This window comes from Colobus angolensis, unplaced genomic scaffold (assembly GCF_000951035.1).
Source record: "Colobus angolensis palliatus isolate OR3802 unplaced genomic scaffold, Cang.pa_1.0 Scaffold25, whole genome shotgun sequence".
NCBI classification, from domain to species: Eukaryota; Metazoa; Chordata; class Mammalia; order Primates; family Cercopithecidae; genus Colobus; species Colobus angolensis.
In genome coordinates, this window is record NW_012115710.1 from 248,126 (window position 1) to 263,647 (window position 15,522).

The following is a 15,522-nucleotide window of genomic DNA, read 5'->3' on the forward strand; positions in this document are numbered from 1 at the left end:
ACTACAGGCGCCCGCCACCGCGCCCGGCTAATGTTTTGTATTTTGTAGTAGAGACGGGGTTTCACCGTGTTAGCCAGGATGGTCTTGATCTCCTGACCTCGTGACCCACCTGCCTCGGTCTCCCAAAGCGCTGGGATTACAGACGTGAGCCACCGCGCCCGGCCCAAAACCATTTTTAAAAATCCCGCGATCATGAAGCACGCCTCTCAGCCGGCCACCCGGCTGGCTCCTCATTGGACTGTGCCCCAAGGCCCTCTGGGAAATGTGGTCTATAACCAGAGAAGCTTCGACGTAGCTGGAAGGGCGCCCGTCAGTGTTTCCAAGCATGCAGCTCTACACGGTGCTAATAGAGCCGTGACCCAGAGGCCTCGGGGAAATGTAGTCCATAACCCGGGAATCCAGAGTTGGATGCGGCCGTCAGGGTTTCCCAGCATGCAACTCTACGCGGCCCTAAGGACGTCGTGCCTTGAGGGCTTCTGGGAAATGTAGCCCATAACCCGGGAACCGACGTATCTGGAAGGGCGCCCATCAGTGTTTCCCAGCATGCAACTGCACACGGCCCTAATGGAGCCATGCCCCAGAGACCTCTGGGAAATGCCCACTGCCCTGGAATCCTTAGCGCTTGAAGCACTGCTCTGAGAATGCACTTCGTCGGTGTTTCCTTGCACTGTTAGAGCAGCTGCTCCCCATAGACTTCTGGGGAAGAGTATTTCAGATTGGGAGAATCTTCAAATGCTGGAAGCCCTGTCGGCCTTCTTTCGCCCTGAAACTTTGTTTGCTCCTAAGGCGCACCACAAAAAATTCCTGGGAAAAGCGGTTCAGGCTCTGGGAGCCTACAGTTCTAATTGCTTACAACTTGCATTTGGGATCCGTCCATAGGGAAGACGTGTCCCCGCGTCCTGCTGGGAAGGAAATGTAGTCTGAAACAACCAGAAATCACGCCTGTAATCACAGCACTTTGGGAGGCTGAGGCAAGTATATCAGCTGAGATCAGGAGTTCGAGACCGTCCTGCCCAACATGGTGAAATCCCATCGCTAATAAAAATGCAAAAATTAGCCAGGCGTGGTGTTGTGTGCCTGTAATCCCAGCTACTTGGGAGTCTGAGGGAGGAGATAGCTTGAACCTAGGAGGCAGAGGTTGCAGTGAGCCGAGATCGCGCCACTGCACTCCAGCCTGGGCGACAAGAGCAAAACTCTGTCTCAAAATAGTAATAATACACCCAGAAAGCTTAAAAGCTCTGATTTGGGAAAAGTTCAAAAATTTCCCAGCACGCAACACGGCCCTCCTTCAAAAAGAGCTGTGCCTCCAGAGGGTTCTTGGAAATACAGCCACACGCTGGAAATGCCTCTAGAAAGTGTTAGGTAGGGTGTTCACGCGTGAGATTTTGGGGACGTTTCAGCACTGCCCTTCCCCCCTGCCCCCTCCAGTAGATTGGGGAGCTCCAGGCCTGTGTGTAGGGACCTTGAGTAGGTCCCACGGTAGTGACCCAGTCCTGACCGGGTCTGTGTCAAGGCTGTCTCTGTAAGGGCAGGACTTTGCGGTTTTTTTGATGTTCTCCCAGGCTTGAGAGCACCGCCTGGCTCTTCGAATGTCTCTGTGAGTGTTATCTTGGTATGGGCGGGAGGGGCCTGGGCTGTATGGCTTGCTGCCCGGTAGGATATTGACAAGATGTTCTTAGGATCAGGCGGTTTGGCCCTTTTTCCGGTGGGATGTCATCAGGGTGTTCCTTGGACCTTTGCCCAGAAAGATATGATAGGGATGGTTTTTTAGTTGGGCCTTTTCCTGGTAGGATATGAGGAGAATGTTTCTTTAATTGGGTCTTTGTCCACCTTGTAGTCAGGTGGTTAGGCAGGATGTTTCTCACTGCCTGAACCCCTGTGAAATGTTTCACTTTGACTGAGGTCTGCGAAAGAGCAGGAGGCTTACAAAATGGTGCAATTTAGACTAACACGGGGCTGGGAGGTGCTTTGTCCTCAAAAATATATGCTGTTGTTGGGAGAGAACCACTGGTGGGTGTGACTGGATTTGTGATTGTGTGGACTCATCAGGGAGCCTCGTGGAGTTGAGGAAAGGGAGGGTGCCTGTGAGGTTTTTGGCCATGATTATGACATGGATGAGATTGTATGTTTCTATGAATGTGTGGGTAATACTACTGTATAGGTCACCCTTGACATAAGTAACTCCATCTTAGTAAAAGACTCCATCTTGTATTCCACAGGGCACTTTGCCAACAAGGACAAGATGTTTTGATTAATAAATAAATAATAAAGACTGCATCCAATCAGATAAGGACATAAACAAGCACATTCTTCCACCGTCTGTCCTCCCCAGAGGACTCTGTGGCCATAAAAGGACTCTGTGGCTTGAAATAATCATCGTAACTGACAACCATCCTGCTGTCATTTGTGATGAGCACTTGGCATCTGCTGCTGAAGCCTCAAAGACTTCTCCTTGTGAGACCAATGGGCCTGCCCAGCCCTTACCAAGAGATTCTTTTTGTCTTTGTTCCTCTCCCTAGATTGACTTATTAACCCTTTCTCCTGTCTCTTTTCTCTTGGTGTTAAACATTACTTTGTTTATTGTGAAATGTTTAATCTATAACATTTATATATATTGATTAAGTACACTACTATGTATGGTTTGCAATATTGACTGACTCGTGAAGTGTCTTGAACCTGTGTGCCTACGGCTCTGACTAGCAAGTGAAGGGGCAGTACCAAAGAGAATTGCTCGTCAGGGTTCTCCAGAGAGACAGAACTAATAGGATATGTGTCTGTACGAAAGGGAGTTTATTAGGGAGAATTGGCTTACATGATCACAAGGCCAAGTCCCATGACAGGCCATCTGCAAGCTGAAGAAAAAAGAAGCCAGTAGTGGCTCAGTCCAAGTCCAAAAGCCTCAGAAGCAAGGAAGCCAACCATGCAGCCTTTGGCCTGTGGCCAGAGGCCACAGAGCCCCCGGCAAACCACCATTGTAAGTCTAAGAGTCCAAAGACCAAAGAACCTGGAATCTGATGTCCAAGGGCAGGAGAAGTGGAAGGAAGCATCCAGCACAAGAGAAAGATGAAAGCCAGAAGACTCAGCAAACAAAGGTATCCCATCTTCTTCTGCCTTCTATGTTCTACCCGAGCTGGCAGCCAATTGGATGGTGTCCACCAGCATCAAGGGTGGGTCTTCCTCTCTCCATCCACTGACTCAAGCATCAGTCTCCTCTGGCAACACCTGCACAGACACACCCAGAAACCTTTACCAGCTGCCTAGGCTTCCTTCAATCCAATCAAGTTGACACTTAATATTAACCATCACGTGCCTCTTTGGGAACTCTAGGCAGCTCATGACTTTTGTGATTGAAATAGCATCAATCAAAGCCTGACACTGTGGAAAGATACAGATGTGTGTGGACCTGGTTATCTCTGGACCACTGGTGGTTTGCTGGGGGCTCGGGCCTTTGGCCACAGGCTGAAGGCTGCACTGTTGGCTTCCTTGCTTCTGAGGCTTTTGGACTCGGACTGAGCCACTACTGGCTTCTTTCTTCCTCAGCTTGCAGATGGGTTATCATGGGACTTTGCCTTGTGATCGTGTGAGCAAATTCTCCTTAATAAATTAGAGATAAACCAAATCTCAGCAGATTTGAACCTATGTAGGGAGAGTGATGAGGACATAAACAGTCTCCTGGTCTGGGCTGAGTCGTCTGTTGATCTTGCAAGGAAGAATCTTTGATGTGGGTAAAAACTTTGGCAGCAGATGTCAAGTGCTTATGACAAATGACAGCAGGACGGTTGGCAGTTAAGATGGCCATTTTGAGCTGCTGAAGCCCAGCTTCTTTTATGGCCAGAGTCCTCTGGGGAGGACTGATAGTGGAAGAATGTACTTGTTTATGTCCTTATCTGCTTGGATGCAGTCCTTATTATTTATTTACTAAGCAAAACATCTTGTCCCTGTTGGCAAAGTGCCCCATGAAATGCAAGATGGAGTCTTTTTCTAAGATGGAGTTACTTATGTCAAGGATGCTCCGTACAACTACTAACAGCTCTACAACTATTATACAACTCTATACAACAACTGTTTTCATTTTGATGGTTATGCTATTGTGCGCATTTTCTAGTGGTTTTATAGAACTCTGTTGGATTTGTCCAATGGCATTGCAAGTCATTACTGTCTGTGATGATCTTAGCCCACTCTACCACGTGTGCCTGTGGAATTATAACTCTGTGAGTGTGTCATTGTATCTCTGTGAGTGTGTCATTGTGAACATAAGCCCGGTCTTATCTGAAATAAAGTGAATAATGCTGTTTCTTTTGAGAACATCAAATTTGTTAAAATTTGGCATACAAATTCTCAATTTATCTAGCACTAAAGTAGAGATTTCATATTGAATCAATATATTGTATTTTTATGGAGAAGTGTGGAAGTCAACACAACCTGTTTTTTAATCTTTAAATAAGAAAGAAGATAAAAAAAGATGTCACTTTAATCCGAAGTAAGCAACAAAAAAGCAGCAGCTGCTTTGTCTCTTTCGCAAGTTGAAAGGAGTTAGCTTCCATTTTCCTGTGCTGTGTAGGGGCCTGGATAACGATGTTTAAAAAGCTCTGGACTACACATTTAACTTTCCTCTTGGACATAGGTTTAGGGCCTCCTGGATGTTAGGTGAGGCATCTTGATCTTTTCATTCTCTGAACAAGAAAGGTTGACTCAGAAAACACAAGTACTATGTTTAAGAGTGTTCAGTTTATCCTTCAGAAACTACTTGCTTTTTTTAAAACCATAGGCAATTAAGACTTTTTTTTTTTTTTTTTTTTTGAGACGGAGTCTCATTCTGTTGTCCAGGTCAGAGGGCAGTGGCGCAATCTCAGCTCACTGCAATCTCTGCCTGCCAGGTTCAAATGATTCTTCTGCCTCAGCCTCCTGAGTAGCTGGGATTACAGGCACGGATCACCACGCCCAGCTAATTTTTGTATTTTTAGTAGAGGCAGGGTTTCACCATGTTGGCCAGGCTGGTCTCGAGCTCCTGACCTCAGGTGATCCGCCCACCTCAGGCTCCCAAAGTGCTGGGATTATGGGTGTGAGCCACCGCGCCTGGCCCAATAAATACATATTTTAATGAGCAGTCTAAAATGCAAAACTAGCCTGCCACATCTTAGGAAGGAGCTGGATTCTGAGGCCTCCCCAGAAGTGAAGAAATGAACATCATGCAGTGTTTCTCTTCCTGCGTCTTCCTTATTTCCCTTGGCATAACATCTACCAGCTTTTCTCCTGTTGTCACCAATGGCGGGATTTCTGTGTTTTCATGGCCGAATAATATTTTAATGTGTATATATCACATTTTCTTTACCCCTTTGTCCTTTGAAGGAAATTTAGGTTGTTTCTATGTCTTGGTCATGGTGAATAATACTGCGGCGAACATGGAGGTGGATATAGAAGGGGTTTAAAAGGAGCGTCAAAAGAAGTCAGTGCAGCCAGGCGCAGCGGCTCATGCCTGTAATCCCAGCACTTTGGGAGGCCGAGGCAGGCAGATCACCTGAGGTCAGGAGTTCGAGACTAGCCTGACCAACATAGAGAAGCCCTGTCTATACTAAAAATACAAAATTAGCCGAATATGGTGGCGCATGCTTGTAATCCCAGCTACTCAGGAGGCTGAGACAGGAGAATTGCTTGAACCCGGGAGGTGGAGGTTGCAATGAGCCGAGATCGTGCCATTGCATTCCAGCCTGGGCAACAAGAACAAAACTCCATCTAAAAAAAAAAAAAAAGTCAGTGCTCTGCACTGAACAAAGGATGGTGATGGAAATGCCCCCACGTTACAGTGACTCAAATGCTGCTGTCTTACTGAAGTTTGGTACTTTCTGTGGGATAGAGAATTTTCATTGTGTTCTCTGGCTTTGGTAAATTTCAGAAGTCTAAAATGATTGATTTTAGTGACTTTGCTAGTATTTTCATCATTTTGCCAAGGAGACTTGGTTTCTTGTGGTTTGCATTCATCAGTGTCAGAAGCTGATCTCTCTATTCAGTCTTGCAGTTTTAAGTAATGCATTGAACAGTCACATAACAGAACGCTGAGCAGGAGAACTAAATTTCCAGTGTAGTCAGAATGGCAGGCACTAAATGAATTATTTTATAATAAGCCTGTGTCCTTTTTATTAACTGTTCAGTGGAGAAGTTTGGAGTCTATAAACTTGTAATAAATGTGGCCTGTAAGAACTACAAATACTGGAAAGCTTCTCTGAGGATGTAATTTCTAATTTGATGAATAAAACATTCTCTTTAATTAACTTGGCAAGTAGAAGGCTTTGGCCAGGCGCGGTGGCTCCCGCCCGTACTCCTAGCACTTTGGGAGGCCAAGGCGGGCGGATCATGAGGTCAGGAGATCGAGACCATCCTGGCTAACATGGTGAAACCCCGTCTCTACTAAAAAAATACAAAAAATTAGCCAGGCATGGTCGTGGGCGCCTGTATTCCCACCTACTTGGGAGGCTGAGGCAGGAGAATGGCGTGAACCCGGGAGGCGCAGCTTGCAGTGAGCCGAGATCGCACTACTGCACTCCAGCCTGGGCGACAGGGTGAGACTCCGTCTCAAAAAAAAAAAAGGAGAAGGCTTCAATAAAAAGAAAAACAACTATGCCTGGGGCGGAGCTGGCGTGGAAATAAGATGGCGGACATTGGACATCATTGAAGGCCTGGTGCTGTGGTTTTAGTCCATGTGCCAAGAGCATAAAGTTATTTAAAATACATTAGTTAGGGCTAGGCATGGTGGCTCATGCCTGTAATCCCAGTACTTTGGGAGGCCAAGGCGGGTGGATCACCTGAGGTCAGGAGTTTGAGACCAGCCTGACCGATATGGTGAAACCCCATCTTTACAAAAATACAAAAAAATTTGCCAGGTGTGGTGGCGTGTGTCTATAATCCCAGCAACTCAGGAGGCTGATGCAGGAGAATCCCTTGAACCTGGGAGGCAGAGGTTGTAGTGAGCTGAGATCATGCCACTGCACTCCAGCCTGGACAACAGAGCAGGACTCCCGTTCTCAAAAAAAAGAGAAAAAATATATTAGTTATTGGAGAATATCAGCATATATACATGTGTTTTCAGGCAAAAATCACAATAACCTGGATACAGACACATGGAAATATGTTAGGAAGTTTCTTAAGGTGTTCAGGAGGGAGCTGTGAAATATAACTTAGTGATATTGGGGCAGGATAATGGGAGAAAATATGTTAAACCATGTATACCCTACCTGTGATTAGGAGTTTATATCCAAAATATATAAGGAACACCCACAACTCAAAAGCAAATATGGTCATAGTAGTAACCCTATTAAAAATGAGCAAAGGGGCTGGGCATGGTGGCTCACGCCTGTAATCCCAGCACTTTGGGAGGCCAAGCAAAGTGGATCACCTGAGGTCAGGAGTTTGAGACCAGCCTGGCCAACATGGTGAAACCTCATTTCTACTGAAATACAAAAATTAGCTGGGTGTGGTGGCTAATCGCACCTCCCTGGGAGGCGGAGGTTGCAGTGAGCTGAGATCGCGCCATTGCACTCCAGCCTGGGCAACACAGTGAGAGTACATCTCAAAAAAAAAAAAGAAGGGGGGGCGCCTGAATGAATGACTAATCATCAGGAAATGCGAATGAAAATCGCAGTGAGGTATCACTTCCCATGTCTGAGGATTGCTGGTATTAAAAAGACAAAAGATATGAGGATATGGAGGGAAAAAAAATACCCCTGTACACTGTTGTTGGGACATTCAGTTGGCAGAGCAATTATTTCTTAAAAAATTATAAAAAGCATGGAGTTGCCTCACAAGTTGTAATCTAACTTTACTCAAAACAATATGAGAATTAAAATTCTTTTTAATTTTAAAAATCAAAATGACCATACAATCCAGCAATCCCACCTCTGAGTGTGTACCTGAAGGAAATGAGTATTTCCAAGAGATAGCTGCACCCCTGCGCTTGCTGTAGTGTTACTGGCGTTAGCCAAGGCACGTCGCCATATGAGTGCCTTCATGGTGCACGGATGAAGACGCTGTGAGACAGATAGACAGATTTCTCAGCGGCTGAGAGGGTTTTAGAGCTCCTGACACCCAGAGAGGAATTGGGGACCGAAGAGGATGCAGCTTTTCATTACCAAAGCTGAGGAGGTCCAGAAGGAAGAGGAGAGGCCGGTGGGGCTCACCTCCAGGCGCCTGCTGAGACTCCAGAGCAGGCTCCGTGGGAACGAGTCTGATGTTTCCCAACCACGTGCTTCCTTAGCAGAGAACTGTCTAGATTAGCGGTTCCCAGCGTTTTTGGCACCAGGGACTGGTTTGTGGAGGGCGGTTTTTCCACAGACAGGGGAATGGTTTCAGGATGAAACTGTTCCGCCTGAGATCATCAGGCATGAGTTCGATTCTCATAAAGAGCCTGCAACCCAGATGCCGCGCATGCGCCCTGCACAGTAGGTGCCCACTCCTCCGGGGCGCAGGGGCGCTGCTGATCTCACGGGAGGCCAGCGCAGGTGGTCACGCTCTCTCACCCGCTGCTCACCTCCGGCTGTGCGGTCCTGTTCCCAACAGGCCACCCACGGGGACCGGGCCGCAGCCCAGGGGTGGGATCCCTGCTCTAGATTAGTGCAGCTTGACTTTGGAAAAGAAAGAAAAACCCTCTGATGTGGGCACAGCAGCCACATCAGGCAGACCCATGATTTCCGCCTTCAGAGCTCCCCGCGGGCCCTCACTGGGTAAGGACAGTAAGCAGCCCAGGTCCTGCTCCCCAGGGGACCACCGGCCACCACTTCAGAAAAGCCAGGGGATCTCCCTGCACTCTAGGTCTGAGGCCATCTGCGAAGACGTGGCTCAGGTGCAGATTCAGCAGGCACAGTCCCCGCGGACCCCAGAGCAGCTTTCTGGGCTCACCCAGCTCCGGGGCCTCCGTGCACCATGGTGCAGACCTTCCAAGTCTCGGCCACCCAGGCAACTGTGTCTTCCCTGCTGAGGGGGGCTCCTCCCAGCCCCACTGGCAGGTCCCTGGGGCCCATCTCTGGATGAAGGAGAAGCCCAGAGCTCCTCCCAGGACGGAGACAGGCCCGCCTCTTCCCCGGACAGGAGATAACGGACCCTGTCGGTGGATGAGATTGGGCCTGAGATGGGGTGTCTGGCCCTGTTCAGCAGAGGGTGCTGCTCTGAGAGTCAGAACAAAGACCTGCCCCTTCTCAGATTCCTCCAGATGCCCAGCAGGGACGATTTAGACACACGGTGTTAATACATGTTAGATCCTGGGGAAGGAAAATAGGAAAATAACTTGAATGATATACTCATAAGGGTGAACTCCGTGTTTCATTGAGGATAAACATTACTATTCAGTTTCATGTGAAATATTTGCTGTCTTTTGGATGTCTCCTGAGAGTCATACATTTCTGTAGAATCACAACAAATACTAGGGTGTAATCATCCATATGTGTTGGTATATTATAAAGTATAGCAAAAATTAATATATATATTTGTATCCTTCTACTTTCATTCAGAAAAGACTCTATCTTTTCAGTCTCTCACCTGCAGTTCATGCCGGACTCACACCCACAAACCTGAAATGCATCTTTATCGAGAAAAGTTTATCTTTCTACGCTTGATGACATGACGGCAAAACCATCTCATTGTTTGATTTTTTGTTTTATATATAAACTGAGTCAAGATGTATTAAATGCTTATTGATTATATTTATTTAGTTTTTGGTTGACTCATATTATTTGCTTGGATTTAAACTTTCTTCTATTTTATAGTTTTAATTTAGCCTATTTTACTATAGGGTATTAAATCTAACATACATATTGTCACTTGCTTTACATATTGTTATGTTGTATGCATTTTCCTATTTTCGTTTTACACGGTGATCATGCAATCTTTTACCGTGTAAATGTATATATTTTGATGTAGGGAATATAAAAGTAATTGGGTATTGTTTTATCTTTTCCTTATAATTTCCATATTGTATAGTAGGATAAATGTTAATATTTTCTAAGTATTTTATACTTTAGATAATTACCTATTAATCCATAGGGAGCTTGTTTTGCCTCATGTGTGGGTTACATAATGTTTTCTCTTCACTTTTGCTTCATCTCCACCCTGATTTCCCTCAACCCAACAGCGCTTGTTGTGGATGTGGAATAGTAGCCATTCCAGTGAATGGGGAAAACTGAGGGGTTTATGTTACAAATCAGTTTGAACCCATGACATGGCCTTAAATTCCACACAGCAGGTACTTACGTATATATGAAATAATAATTTACAAGTTAGATTTGGGGTGGGGAATGAAATTACAAAATAATAATAAAATACAATATACTTCAGAATAATTTTAACAAATATGTGAAATGTATATAAGAAATAAGTAGAAAATTTCTGAAATATATGTATGTACACATAAGAAGTTACAGCATGGACTTGGGTAAAAAAAATCAATATTATAAAAATCAATTGTGCATAAGCTAATTTATAAATTTAATTTGGCCCAAATATAGATACATTCAGTTAGGAGTTATGGATGTTATTGCAAGAATCTCACAGATGAAAACACAAATAAGAATAAGCAAGAAAACTCTGAAAAAGAACGAAATGAGGGTAGCTAGTCTTGTAAGACATGTTGGTTGATGGGCAGACTGACAGGTGGAGCTCAAAACTCAGAAATAGACTGCAGTGCCTAACACACTTCACGAAGTGACAAAATAGATTCTTTGCAACATATAGCAAAATAAAGGTCTGATTAAAAATAAAGCTACATGGCAAAAAAAAAAAAAGGTACAGGTTTTGATCAGGTTAATTCTGGCAGGTTGTGCTGGGCCTTCTGAGATTTCTCTGGATGGACAGCTCCCACTCCCGCCCCGAGTTCCCTAATCTGTCCTTTTTGCTGAAGTCACTCCCCACCATCACTCACATTGGAAGTGGGTAACGTGTTTCCTCTGAATCCTTTTTCAGGAAACTCAGAATAAAGAAAGCCTATCTATACATGCTCCTCAAATGATTATTGTCAGTGCTTCTCTGCCAAGAAAGAGCAGAGACTGTCACGCCCACAGAAGCAGGATGTGCCGTCACATAGGACACTTCTCCATGAGCTCTAACATGGTTTGCTCTGTCCCCACCCAAATCGCATGTCTAATTGTAATTCCCACGTGTCAGGGGAGGGGCCCGGTGGCAGGTGATGGTACCATGGGGGCGGAGTTCCCGCTTGCTGTTCTGCTGATAGTGAGTGCGTTCCCACGAGACCTGATGGTTTAAAAGCATGTGCTTTTCTTGCCTCTCTGTCTCTCCTTTTCACCGTGGTAAGACATACGTTGCTTTCCCTTCTGCCATGATTGTCAGTTTCCTGAGGCCTTCCCATCTACGTGGAACTGTGAGTCAGTTAAATCTCTTTTCTGTACAAATTGGCCACTCAGGTAGTTCTTTGTAGCAGTGGGAAAACGGACCAATAGAAGCCCAGAGTTTCATCTTCCACGTGTGATCAGAGCTTTCCCAGGCTCTGCATTGCTCTGCAGATCAGCCCCACCACAGAGGCTTAGCTGTGAGCATCTGACCTCAGAAGTGGCTGCTGAACCTGTGGCCTGCTACTCTGCTCTCCTGCAGGGATCCGGCCCGCTCTAAATAGTCTCTTCCAGGGCTCTAGGATCTTTCTTGGCTCCATCTACCTCCTGTAGATACACCTGTAATATATCAGGCACAAGTTTTGATTCTCGCTAGGACTCCTGCCATCTCCAACCACCTTCTCAAGACATATGGTGTTGCCATCTGTTCTGAGAGACCCCATCTCAGGGAATCTCTCTGCACTGACGTAATGAAATTAGTTCACTGGGAAAAGGAACAGAAAAGAATCAGGCTATGCTGGGGGCTGGGTCTGGAGTTCCCTTACTTGATATGTTTCTCTGGTTTATCCAAATAGGAATAAACATACATTCGTCTCTACGTGGGACAAAAACAGGAGGAGACGCAGCTCACAGAGCAAGGAGGACAGGTGGGCACTGAAAGAGCACACTCCTCACTAGAATCCCACGCCTGCATCCCGGAGGGAGGAAGAGTCGCAAAGGATTCTTCCAGGTGACGTGGAGACCAAACGCACAGGAACCCCCAGCACCTGCCCTGCCATCTGGCTTCACTGAAACTAACACAGTCCTGGCCCCACACGATTTCCAGCAAGACTCTTTCCGGGACTCACGGAGGTGATTACGGGAGACAAAAGCAATGAATGTCCCTCCATTCTTCAGAGTTCCTAGGACCTAAGCTGATTGCTCTCCAGGGTTCAGGTTGTCACTCTCTCTCTCCCTCCACAGTCAGTCAGTCCCATTCTGGTACCTAGAATTTCACTTTTATTCTCATCATCCCCTACTGTCTCCAAGACACTTGTCCCTAAGAGCAAGGTGAAACAGGGATACAGATTTTTGTATAAACCTTAATTGTAACTGACTTCGCGTCCCATAAACTCGCTTTTAGCTGGGCTGCCACTCATCGTGGGCAAAGTAGACTGGCCTGGGGCTGCTGTTCAGAGGAAGAATGATAGATTGTGCCAAGGAATGGCCAGAGGGAGAAATCTCATACTTTGGAAATAGATTCATAGCCCCCCAGTGATTTCATGTGATCCTGGAGGCTGTCAAGAAGAGATCGTTTCTTTTGGAGACAGCCACATTCAGTCAACAAATTACCTAAACAACATTGATGGATTAAGAGGGGAAACAAGGAAGTAAAATCAGACAGTTGGCCCATTTTTAGTAGATTTGGTGATTCAAGTCTCAGTATGTCAGAGTGAAAATGGTCCCAGAAGTCTAAAAGGTGACAAGAATGAGTTTCAAGGGACAGGTGGTGTGGCTGGAGTCAGCTGGCGTGACACTGGTGGTGGTGACAGTGGTGAGACATGATTGAAACCTCCAGAAGTGGGTCAAAAGTCTAATGCACTCATTCTGCCAGGAATGGTCAGGGGCCTCCCGAGCCGTGAGATAAACAGATTGACTTTCCCCAAGAACCACAAGCCTGGCCTGCAGTGACAAGCTCTGCATGAGACATATTCAGGCTCCATCCAGAGCTTGATTATGGGCAGGTGCTGCAGAACACAGTCCCTTTCCATGGACTCCTAAATGAGGGATGTGACTGTTAGATCAGTAGCTGAGACTGTTTCCAGTTTGCAGCCTCAAAGAGGATGTGCTTCATCAGACAGTCTCTGCTTTTGAATGGGGATGAATGAATGGCTAGAATGTGGGCAGTGGCCCAAACCCTGAGTTTTGACAATTTTTTTTTTTTGTAACCTCCATGTTCAAGCAATTCTCCCATGTCAGCCTCCGAAGTAGCTGGGATCACAGGTGCCTGCCACCACGTCCAGCTAATTGTTTTGTATTTTTGGTATAGATGGCATTTTGCTATGTTGGCCAGGCTGGTCTCGAACTCCTGGCCTGAAGAGATCTGCCCACCCTAGCCTCCCAAACGACTGGAATCACAGGCTGGAGCCCCCACGCCCGGCCCCGAGTCTGACCATTGAGCAGAGAGGCCGCCCTGCTTCAGGTTCCACGTGGCTGGCACTGAGCCTGAACAGTCTCTGTTGTGGACACCATGAGGAATCTACTTCTCTGACCCACCAGCAAACGTGGACCAGATATTTAGGGGGTATGTGCTAAATTTGGGACCCCATAATGCCAGCAGCTTTGCTTCCGACAGTGGAGAAGGACATAACATTTTCACCGACAATAGATCTTGATTTTTCCTTTAGCGCTCAGATGTTCCTGGACTGGTCCATTTTCCTTCCGGAATATACCATGTCTGTATAATAAGCAAGGCTTTCGGGGGCTTTTGTAGAGTTCGGACTAACCCATTTCAAAATTGGAATATCAAGTTGGGGAGCCTCATGCTGTCTGTGGGTCAGGATTTGGTGATGACAAGAGCTCACTAGCAAGCTGACAGATAATAATCAAAATCAGTGTGACTATTATTGTGTCAGGGTAACTAGGACCCCACGGGCACCTCTAGGTGGAGGCTGCCTCCCTTTTCCAGAGGCTGCAGATGACAAAATCATCAGCCACAACTGTTGTCCACCACTGGAATCACTGAGCAACGTAAGTCAGCTCACATAATTTCAGTAACCCTTCCCTGGAAAACAGAAGGTTGCATTTCTTTGGGTTCTGTCAGTTACCTCTGCTGGCAGAGCGGGGATCACACCGCACACAGGAAGACCGAGAGCAGCTCCCCTCACCTGCCGAGACACAGAACATGATCTGCATACCGAGGATTTGGGACGACAGAGGCTAGAGGCACTCATAGGAATCCTAATGACTCGCCCCCAACTAGTGGCAAGTGGCAGGAGAGTTAGTCTCACACGTCCCTGCCTGCACCCCACCCAGATTAAGAATTTCCTCTGGTACATAGGGACAGGAAGCCCAAAAACACGCAACACATCAATTCCTGCTGTTGATTCTGATGCAGAAACCGAACAGGACATTGAATTAGCACAAACTCTCTTTGTTGAGTTTGGTTCTTGTTTCTGTGTTTTGTATTTTTCTCTATGTAAACATGGACTAATAAGTATACGCTATACAATGGCATGGGTAAGGGACTGCGAGGGTCCAGTAGACCAGAGGAAGCTAGGATGGGGTGTGTGAGTGTGTGTGTGTGTGTGTTTGTGTGTGGTAGGGGCAAGGACAGTGGGGAGGTGTGATTCTTTTTTAGCTTTTCAGAGCATGCTCGTGCGGCATTTCTTTTCTTTCTTTTCTTTTTTTTTGAGATGGAGTCTTGATCTGTCGTCAGGCTGGAGTGCAGTGGCACCATCTTGGCTCACTGCAACCTCCACCTCCCAGGTTTAAGTGATTCTCCTGCCTCCACCTCCTGAGTAGCTGGGACTATGGGCACCTGCCACCACAACCAGCTAATTTTTGTATTTTTAGTAGCAATGGAGTTTCACCATGTTGGCCAAGATGGTCTCAATCTCTTGACCTCATGACTCACCCACCTTAGCCTCCCAAAGTGCTGGGATTACAGGCATGAGCCACCACACCCGGCCTATGCTACATTCTTAGCATTGCACCATCCAGCATTTGGTGACTGTTCAGGGTCAGAAGCTTGTCTCTTTCTGCCTGTTTGCAGCCACACTTCACCCCATCATCCTTAGCACCTTTGCTCACTCCTGCACCTACTGACTCTTCTTCCCGGAATCCACTTAGGTTAGTGACTTAAATCCTTGCATGCAACAGGACTAAAAGTGTTTCAGGCCAGGTACGGTGGCTCACGTCTGTAATCCCAGCATTTTGGGAGGCACAAGCGGGCAGATCACTTAAGCGCAGGAGTTCGAGATCAGCCTGGGAAACATGGCACGAGGCTGAGACGGGAGGATTGCTGGAGCCCAGGGCAGGAAGGTTGCAGTGAGCCAAGATGGCACCATTGCACTCCAACCTGGGCGACAGAGTGAGATTCCATCTAAAAACAAAAACGAAAACAAAATAAAATGAAAAAACATAGTTTCAGTGTCTTCCTCCCAAAAACCTCTAAGCTGATTCCACTTTATCCACAGAGCTGCTGCAGTGCAGT